Source organism: Rhipicephalus sanguineus, chromosome 7, assembly GCF_013339695.2.
Source record: "Rhipicephalus sanguineus isolate Rsan-2018 chromosome 7, BIME_Rsan_1.4, whole genome shotgun sequence".
NCBI lineage: Eukaryota > Metazoa > Arthropoda > Arachnida > Ixodida > Ixodidae > Rhipicephalus > Rhipicephalus sanguineus.
The window spans coordinates 83,805,059-83,815,660 of record NC_051182.1 but is presented as its reverse complement, the minus strand read 5'-3'; positions in this window follow the sequence as shown (position 1 = coordinate 83,815,660).

Below are 10,602 nucleotides of genomic sequence, written 5' to 3'. Positions count from 1 at the left end.
CCCCTCCTGAGCTCCATCCTCGGTAGTGGTCAGGTTAGAATCGGTGGAGGCAGTAAGGTCGCAGTCAATCCGCCCAAAGGCAGCAATGAGCCTCGTGCTCCATTCCACCCACATTTGCTGCCTCACGCCTTCGTATTTGTGCCACGCCGGGGCATCATTTCGAAGGCCGTCGATGGCCACCCGCCATTTCTGTTGGTCCGTCCAGGCCTCGCGAGCTCCGAGGGCGTTGACGGTGGCCACCCACTTGTCGGCGTCGTTCTGGAAGCCGTGGAACTCCGATAATTGGCAGAAAGCCGGCGATGGTGGGACAGCAGGCGAAAATCCGGAGTATGCCGATGCCCAGCAGCCCAGTTGGTTTGAGAGCTTTGTGAGAGTACGCCGCAACTCTCTGCGGTTCTCGGGTGAGCTGGCCTCAAAGTCTTGTGAGGCGGCTACATCCAACATGGCGCTGATAGCACTCAACGCCGTCAAGATGACCGGAAAAAGTGCAGAGCTGACGCCGTCATGGCGTTGACCGTGACGCGGAGTCGCGCGACGGTACGGGAAAGCTCGGCGGCGCTTTCGAGGAATCCCCACGCGGAGATAGCGGTGACGTTGGAGGAGCTTATGAGTGTCCTCGCTGAGGCAGCATCCTTGAGGCAGATTGGGCGGCATCCCTAAGCGGCTCGAGTGACAATGAAGTACTGAGCGAGACTTTCTCGCAACGGGAAGCGTGAGCGGCATTCCCGGGCAAAGGTAGGCCGTGTACGGTCTTGGCGGCGCCGGGGTAAACGTGCCCTTGAGTCACCGAGGAGGCCTGCACGCCGTCCTGGGACGATTTGATGGGTATCTGTAGCAGCGGTCGGGCCGTGGTGTCCATAAGCGAGGAAGCGTGGACGGCGTTCCTGATGGAGAGACCCGCGCTGCCATCGTCCCGCGATGACAGGTGGCTTCAGGCGTACGGTTCAGTTTTTGTAGACTGCGCTATTGTGAGGAACAGAGACAGAGACAACGCCCGATCCTGGGCAAGCTCTTCTACTTTCTGACCTCTTCTTCCTCTGCCTCTACCCGCTAGCTGTCTCCGCGCGCCAGAGCCCCGGTGTCGATCTTCGTCCTCACGGTGTATATAATATGTACCCCCATATTTGCACATTTATATATGTAAGATTGAAATGTTTTTAAAAAAGAACATTGTTAGTGTATTATGGAGGCTAGTAGGGATTGTATGCTGCGAATAGAATATTGGTCAAGGGTATTGAATGCTGACCGTAATTTATTTATCCTAATATTACAGAAATCACGCTGTGGCTTTAAGTGATTGCAAATTACCCCGTGCTAGATTTATTCCTGATGGATGTGGGGATTGAAAATTGTGTATCAAATACAATTCCATGTATTTCCTCTCATGTGGTGACTGGAAATTTGTTTGCAGAATGTAAAGTTTGGCTTGAATAAAATTCTGGTCTTGTTGGTTGAAGTGGCTGGCTACTGCTTTTGGTAAATTGTGCTTTGTGTCCGCGCGGGGGCCATTCAGTCTTGCATGAATTGGTTGGCCAGTATCGCCTATGTATTGTGCTTTACAGGTGGTACATTCAATGCAGTAGATCAGGTTGCTTGAGGTACACGTGAAGTTTGATGTTACCTTGTCAATGTAATCCGATGCTGTGCTTTTACGGCGAAAGCTGTTATGAGATCATTTCAACGGCCGTTTTTGGCGCCGTAGTCGTCCGCCGCCGCCGCCGCCGGTGTACGTAACAGCTATCGCTGAAAATAAGAAAAAAGGAAATAAGAATAAATTTCCAGAATGCAAAGAGCTTCCAACCTGGGGCCTCTGCGTGGGAGACAAGTGTTCTACCTCTGAGTCATGCCGGTGCTTGAAACTGCGTTGCAAAAGAGCCCTATACAGGCTTCATGTCGCGAAGGAACCCCATTAGCATATGTAATGTAGTGTGGTAAACGAGTAAAATAACAATTAGGCGTCACGCAAACGCGAATTCTGTAACCGGACGTCCCACAATGCGAATTGCGCAACGAGTGGGTTGTTCAATGCTTCCAACCCATTACAAAGGCCACTGCGATAATTCTTCATCGTCATCAGCCACACCATCAACAAAGTGCACATAATGCCTTACAGGTGACGAAAAATTGCATAGTGGCTGCTTCCCTACTTCACAAAAATTATGATGATATATAGCGTAGTGGGTTACTCGGAAGTGCACATATTGGTTGCCAAGGAAGGCCATAAGGCTCCCATGATCCATTTCCTCAGGGTCTCAATTAAGGTAATTCCCTGTCTCTCTCGCTCTCCGTTTCTCCGGTTAATTTATGTTATAAAGCGTGGTGGGACAGTTAAAAATTCGGTAGATCCCATGTACCGTGGGAGTCGATGTTATGCGAAGCATGCGGCGGGTAGGTGACTGGGGCGTAACCTTTTTTACTGAGCGACACGTTACAAAATGACGCTAAAGATTTGTATAAATTATATACACACACTTATATATGTTGAAGAGCCGCATATGTGTTATATAACCAGTTATTTAGGGTTGGGTAACGCTGCCAATGGCAATGTGCTTACCAGAAGCGGTAAGCTGATATGTAGTGCTTATACGTGTCCCGAGAACGCACGCACGTTTCACGAACCCGTGTGCATGTGTGCAAGAAGTTCTTGACAGTTCTTGAACAAGGGCATCATCACCGTGATCAGTGAGCACCGGCAGCTGGTCATGACTTGTTATAGGATCCGGTATTGATGGTGGTGACGAGGGGTCCATGTGTAGTGAAGTATTTGGTATGGTAGAGCTGTTGGAATTCGTGGATGCCTCGGTAATTTCGTCGACAAATTGTCTGTCGACAGAGCCGGCGACATGTCGGAACCTGAAGCCACCCTTCGCATTGGTGAGGTATAGGCCGTCGAGGCTAGTAGGCCTGGATAGTGCTACGTAGACCAACATCAGTGGATGGTGTTTGTCGTATTTGTAGACTACCTGGGCGTATGTGGCCTATGTAGCCTAGTCTACAAAGCGGCTGTCAATCAATCTGGCATCATCGTCGGTCAGCATGAGGCCATCGCCCAGCCTCGTAAGAAATGACGAGGACACCGCGTCGTTCTGGCGGACTAAGTGCACTTTACGGTGCGGTGATGTAGATATCATATGTAACATTCGTTAATGTATTCTTCCGGGGTCGAGCAATGCTTCGATATAGCTTGCTGAATCATAGGAATACAAACGTGATGTTTATTAGACTGCTATAAAAGCGGAGCCAACACTGGAACTATAGACTTTAATCTGATACGACGCCTATATCGTAGGAGTAGACGTCGTAGGAGTATCATGTAGTGTTTATTGCTTTCTTATAAATTTAGATAGCCAGCGCCACAACCACAATTGACGTTGCACCGTTATTACGCCTGCGTAGGCTGTTTTTCCAAACCAATTTATAGACCTTGTGTGACTCAGTGCTAGAATGCCTGATTGCCACGCAGAATGCTTGGGTTCGATTCCTGCTGGGATCCTAATTTTCATTCTTTCCATTCGTTGAGTCAACGCTGCCGATGTTGGTTTTCCTTAACGCTCTAGTATTTAAGTTAACAATGTCTGTTCTCGCCGTTCCTTGGTAGATATAAACTGTCAATCACCTGTGGCGCATACCCGTACACCGCGGCCCGTTGTAAACGGGTATGTGCCACACGTGTCTAGTGGAAAGGGTTTGACGACGTACGCGACAAGATTTTAAGTTTATTGATGTCATGACCCGGCAGTCGTATTCGTCAAATCCTCTTACCCTCCCATGCAAATTTTGGTCTACACCAAGTTAAGGAGGCGATCATGATAGCACCCAGACTTAGGCGGCTACATAGATAGATAGATAGATAGATAGATAGATAGATAGATAGATAGATAGATAGATAGATAGATAGATAGATAGATAGATAGATAGATAGATAGATAGATAGATAGATAGATACGTAGATAGAAACGCTCAAAGTGCCAGAGGTTCGCTAAGAAATGCTTCGCATTTAGTAACGACCGGGCGTCAGACAATATGAATTACGCAACTAGTGGGTCGTTTAAAGCTTCCAACCCATTACAAAGGGCTCAGTAATAATTCTTCATCGTCATCAACCGTCGCATCACCAAAATGCACATAATGCGTTACAGATGTTACTTAGCTTCTCCGCAGAATAACGAATAATGTCTTGGTGGATGCTTCGCAACTTCCCCAAAAATTATGATTTGTGGCGTAGTGGGTACGTTGCGAATGTACTTGTATTAGTAGCCACAAGAGAGTGTATAACGGGCTCTAGAAATGCCACTCTTCCAGCTTTCGCTGTGACTGTGCTGCGCTTTCCGCGCAGGCCTGGTGATTTTTTACGTTGGTGGCTGCCTGTATATCTTTGCATGTAGAGCATCTCGAGCGCCCACAGGGACCAGGTGTTGGTTTAGTTCTTGTTGCCAGTTTTTCATGAACGAGCATATCTTTGAAATTGGTGTTGCGTCCGTACGTAACCTTAGGCGGTTCGGGGATAATTTTTTTTTAAGTTTCTGGTTGGTTCTTAGAATTGGATAGTATTTTGTGAGGATGTTGTTTATGTACGGAAGTGCAATTCCAAATATTGTAGTGAGAAGATGCGTTGTTGTTGTGGCTTTAGGGCGTGGTTTCAGTGTGTCAGTGCAGTCTAGTTTTAGTGCGTCCGTGTAAGCCTTATGAAGGAACGCGTTATGATGGCTTCTGTTTGCTAGTGTTCCTTTTAAGGGTGGTAAGTCTGTTTACGTAATCATCATTTTTAGGCAACCACTTTCACGTTGACATTCCGAAGACATTTGCATCATTTGTACAAGAGAGTCCACACCTCCTGCGAATAATAGAAGAGATTAATAGCAAAGGCACACTACCACAAAACGCCGTTCTCTCCACAGTAGATGTTACCGCTTTATACACGAGCATTCCGATCCCAGAGGACCTAAATTCAATAAAGCAAACGTTATCCCAGCATAATGTACAACATTCTACAGAAGTATATTTATCATTGCTCTAATTAGTACTATTACACAACTATTTCGAAATTGACGAAAACTACCGCCTTCAAACACAAGGAACAATCCTGGGTACCCCATTCGCAGCCACTTATGCAAACATATTCATGGGAATTCTGGAAACAGACTTCGCTGCGCGGATAAGTTTCGCACATATCTTTGGTACCTTGGTGACATAGTTATAATATGGGGTCATGGCAGGGACAATCTAACTAAATTTCATTATTCCTAAGTTCCTTTCATCCAACAATAAAGTTCACATCCGAGACCTCATCTGAGAGCATCAACTTTCTTGACACAACCACATATTTTGAGAATAACATATTAAAGACAACGCTGTATAAAAAACCATTTGACAAGCAACAATACCTAGATTCTACAAGCCAGCACCAGAAACATTGTAAACAGGGCATATTCAAGAGCCAGGCAACACGGCCACGTCGCGTATGCGTAGCAAATGAGAATTACATAAACAGACACTCGACCTCTCGAGTGTCCGTTTCGACCTTCCACCGATGCAAGCCGCTTAGGGCAGGACCCCGCATGATGGATGAAGCCCCTCTTCTTTCACTTTGCCCCAATACCGAGATTCTAACTCTGCTGGTAAAAGTTGGAGATCCACCGCAGCACGTTGAAGCGCTTGTTGACACAGGGGCTACTTTCAGTTTCCTCACGTGGATTTTTTTCTCTCAGATATTTTTGTATGAAACCTGTGAAAGTCGATCGACCTCACTTCATTTCTGCTGGTGGAGCTGCTCTGCCTGGCCTCGGTGATATATGGCTCATTGTATGTGCGCTTTCAGTTTGCAGAACGTATTGTATGTGCTTTTTCAGTTTAGCAGAACGAATTTCGCCTTTCATCGGACGTCTACCACTTCAACATCGTCTCCAGTCATTCTTGAAGCCTCCAAGAAAAGATGCCTTTGGGTGTCGCACTCCCCGTCGCATCAAATCCTTTACAAAACTGTTGTCAAAGTGCGTTCTGTGATCGCTCACAACTACAGCACGATGACAATCTCGGCTACACAATTTTCTTCGCAGTTCAGGATTATACCAGCAAGGATGTCTGCGCCAGGCTTCGCGAGCGTAGGCACGTATAGAAGTGGTGCTGAATGACCTGAGTTACGGAAATCCTAATGATCTTGGCATCCTGTGATTGTAGAAACTTCATTTACCATACCCTTGTCATCTGCTGTTTGGGTGCCCGTCTATAGCCCCGCCGAGTCTTTTTTCGACGCGAAAGCTCTTCCACAAAGCGCCGCTTGTTCCCGACCTGGAGATGAATTTTCAATTCCGCTTGCCTTACATTGCCTTACATCTTTGTTCAGGCAAAACGCTTGCTTTACTCGTCTTAAATCTGCCTGACAGGGACCTGCGTGTGCCTTCAGCCGCCTTTCACCGAACCGGTACCTTCATAAAAGCCTCGTTTGTCGTAGCTGTAGTACAGCCTGCAACAGCTTCACTACCTTCTGATTCGCCCTTAGACTGGAATGAATTGAACTTCGGCCCCAACTTAATTCCGTCACAGAAATCCGAGATGCAAGCGCTTCCACAAAAAAAATTCCATAACTGTGTGGCCACGTCACTGAGTGAACTCGGTAACACTCTTTGCTGAAACACAGAATCGACTCCGGCTCCAAAATTCCGCTTCGGCATCACCCGCGTCACGTCTGTGCCTCCGAATGCACAGCAATCACGAGGCAAGTGGACGACATGCTTAAGCGTAGCATGATATTGCGCTCGTCTAGTCCTTGGTCGTCCCCCGCAGTCCTCGTCACAAAGACGACGCGATCCATTTCTGTGTGGACTGTGGGCGCCTAAACAATGCCACCAAACCTGACGTATACCCGCTGCTTCCTTTTGATGATGCCTTTGACCGCGTGCGTGGCACCCATTTTTTCACTATGCTGGGTCTTCTTTCTTGCTATTGGCAGGTGTAACTAGACACAAATGACGCTGAGAAGAGCGCCTCTACAACTCCCTACGGCCTATACTATTTTAAACGCCTGCCGTTTGGCCTCTCCAACGGTCCTTGTGACTTTCAGTGATTAATGAACTGGGTTCTTTGACATGGCATTCGTTTAGGCAGGGGACATCAACACCTTAGGCGATTGGAAATGGTATTGCGTGCTCTCCAATACGCTCGCCTTTGCGTTAAGCCTTCAAATTACTTCTTCGCTTTCTTGGATGTGACTTACTCTGGACACGTAGCCAATGCTCAAGGCATCAGCCCTGATCCCACGAAACTCCCAGCCATTGCCTGTATTCCACCTCCGATCACATCTAAGCAGCTTAACAGTATTTTCGGGCTTGCTTCATAATTTTGGCGCTTTGTCCCTGACTTCGCTTCTCGTGCGGTACCTTTCAACGAGCTATTAAAGAAAGACCTTCGCTGGAAATGAGGTCTCGACCAAGAAGATGCATTCCGCAACATTGAAAGTGCCATCCTAACACCACCGACACTGGCGCACTACGACGAAAATGAAACAACTATTCTTCACACAGACGCTAGCTCTCATGGCCTCGGAGCTGTTCTCTTGCAGCTCAACGAAAACGGGCAGGAGAGGCCGGTCGCTTATGCTAGCAGCCGACTCAGTGAACCGGAGAGGCGGTACCACGCCTCCGAACTTGGGTATTTAGCTGTAGTTTGGGCAGTCCAAAAAGTTTGCCCGTGCGTTTATGGCGAAACCTTCACGGTCATTACTGACAACGTCGCCCTTCACTGGCTTGAAAAAAACTGAATGCTAAGTACTCCAGCTGGGCTCTCAAGCTGCAAGCTTACAGAATTTCCGTTGTTCATCGCAGCGGCGTTCGCTCATAAGACACCGACTACCTTTCTCGCCGTCCGACAGCTCGCAAGGAAACCTCACAAGTCCTTGCGGTGCTTGATTTACGCACCGCACAGCTACAAGACGCAGGAAGTGTCGCTATAACCCGGCGCCTATCCGCGGAAGTACGCACTCCCAAGCGCCATCGTGAAAGCCTTGGGGTGTCGTATGTCGTCCGACATGGCATCCTTTGCCACCGAAATTATCGGCATGGGCCGTGCGTGCCTGTCGTGCCGGTAGCCATGCGACAAACTGCTATTTATGTGCGACCCCGCTCCGTCTGCAGGTCACCTCGGACTTCCCAAGACGGTAGCACGTATCAGAGAGTTCTTCGTGGCGGCGCATGTACAGTGACCTCTCCCGCTACTTTTTGTCGTGCACGGTCAGTCAAGCACGGAAGGCCATCAGAAATCCGCCACCGGAAACCATGCAACATATCCCTCCTCCGGACACGCCTTTTGAGATAGTGGGACTTGACCACATAAGGCCGTTGCGACGTACGTCGGACGGTAACAAGTTCGGCAACATTGTCACGGAATACCTCACCAAGTGGACCGAAGTCAGGGCCGTCCCTGACTCGTTGACGCAGCACGTCCTCAGGTACGTTAGCCAGTGCGTCGTTTTTGGACAAGGCGCTGATCATCGGCGCTTGATCATCACTTACTGCGGCACGGCTTTCACGTCGCACGCATTCAGAAACCTATTGAGTGACCACGTAATTGCACATCCAGCGGCTACTCCTCGCACACACAAACGGTCTGGTGGAGCGTACAAACCGTACCACAAAGCACATACTGTCGTCATACATAAGTCCTAGTCACAGCATAAGGGTGCCATCAATACGGCGCAGCAGGAAATCATACGAAAATTGCCGTTCACGCTTTTCTGTGGAAGGGCGCCAAGGCTTCCGCAGGAGACTTTTCTTGGGTTTCGGCACAACAACGCACCACCAACCGGATGGCACCAGTACTTCGGAGCTCCTTCGAAAGCCTCGCTTTAGAGCACACCTGGCCATAGCGCATCACCAGGCGAGACTTTTCTAAGCAGGCGACCTAGGGCTGGTTTGGTGCACCCGGCTTGTTCCGCAGCGTTGCCACAAGTTTCTCCCCCTGTTTGTCGCTCCACTTCGGGTGGTAAAAGCCACAGGCCGTGTTGCGTTCCGCCTCCTGAATGTCATTCCAGAACTAGGCACCAAACGCAGAAACCGTGTTTTTCTCGCCCATGCAAGCCAGTTGAAGCTCTATGTCCTGCGTGATTTCTGTATTGACGCCTTTTCATCTTCTAGCTCTGACTCTAGGGGAGAGGGAGTGGCGAATGTAGTGAATGAAGTTGCGCGCATGGAAAATAGCGACCAAGTGACTGGTGCGGGAAGGGGAGGCCATAGAAAGAGAACAAAGAGGAAGAAAGTGTGTTGGATTGTGTTCGCCTGAGTTCAAATGGGAAAGGGCTCTTGTACGTTAAAATATCACAGTCAGCGTGCTTCTTAAGATGCTGTACGCAGTTCCGACATCAGCCTTCTTTACTCTACGTTCGACTGTTTTGATTACCACCAGCTTTGCAGAAAAGAGCTAAGTTCTTCCGTTTTACGGCAGCCATCCCTATTGAAAATTTGCCCAATGGTGGGCATGATGGGACCCACTACCCATCATCTTGGTGGATTATGGTACTGGGTAATGATGGACGCATGGTGGACAGATGGTGGGTGATGGACGTATGGTGGACAGATGGTGGATGATGGACGGATGGTGGACAGATGGTGGATGATGGACGGATGGTGGGTGGATATTGGGTGATGGACAGATGATGGGTGGACGGTGGGTGATGGACATACCGGGTGTATGCTGGGTGATGGGCAGATAATGGGTAGATAACGATGGGTGTTGGACGCAAAGTCGAGCCATGCAATTTTTTTACAAAAATAAGACATCGTGCTTCTTAACGTGATTATAGACAACCTTTTACCATTGAGGTTAACGAGTTTACTTGCTGTGTCTACACGTGGCCAAGCATGCAGCCACATGTTGATGCAGCACGGAATCAATGAATGCATCTTGCACCAAATACTCATGTTTATTTGTTCTCCATGCTGCCATGCCTAACACGTACGCCCTGCTGGCTTGCTTCATATAGTAACTTCTTAGGAACTTGCAGATGGGAGAAAGGCAGTTTCCTTGAGGTAGTGCAGACAGCCAGATGGGGTGTGCTTTGATGTACTTTTCCAGGCATGCTACAACAGAATTGAATAAAAACAAATAAACTGCTTTCACTAAATTTGGAGCAATAACATCAATGAAACCAGTTGCAATCGCTTTGACCAAAAGCTTAAACCATATCAAGTCAAATAAAAGGCAGCACGTAATCACTCCACATGTCCGTAACGTTCTAGTACGTAGTTCATTGCCAAGGCTGGTGTGCAAACCCATTAGCTACAAAGTACGTCAAGGGATGTCCTTGCTGTGCGCTTTGAGACTCCATATTGCTATTTCTTATGCCAGCCATCTTTGACAAAAATATGCAAGCAACAACTTCAACTCTTTCCCTACAGAGTTTTTTGTTAAAAAACTATAAAAATACAATTTTTTTATTTGCCCATTCGATTTCATGTATCCTAAAACTAAAAAACTATTTAAAACTAAAAAACTATTTAAAGGCACTTTATTCGCAAGATAAAAGAAAAATATTTTTTTGAAAGTATCCGGAAGATTGGCTTCACTGCCCTGCAACACAGAAGGTGCCCTAATTTTTATTCAGTCTTTGGT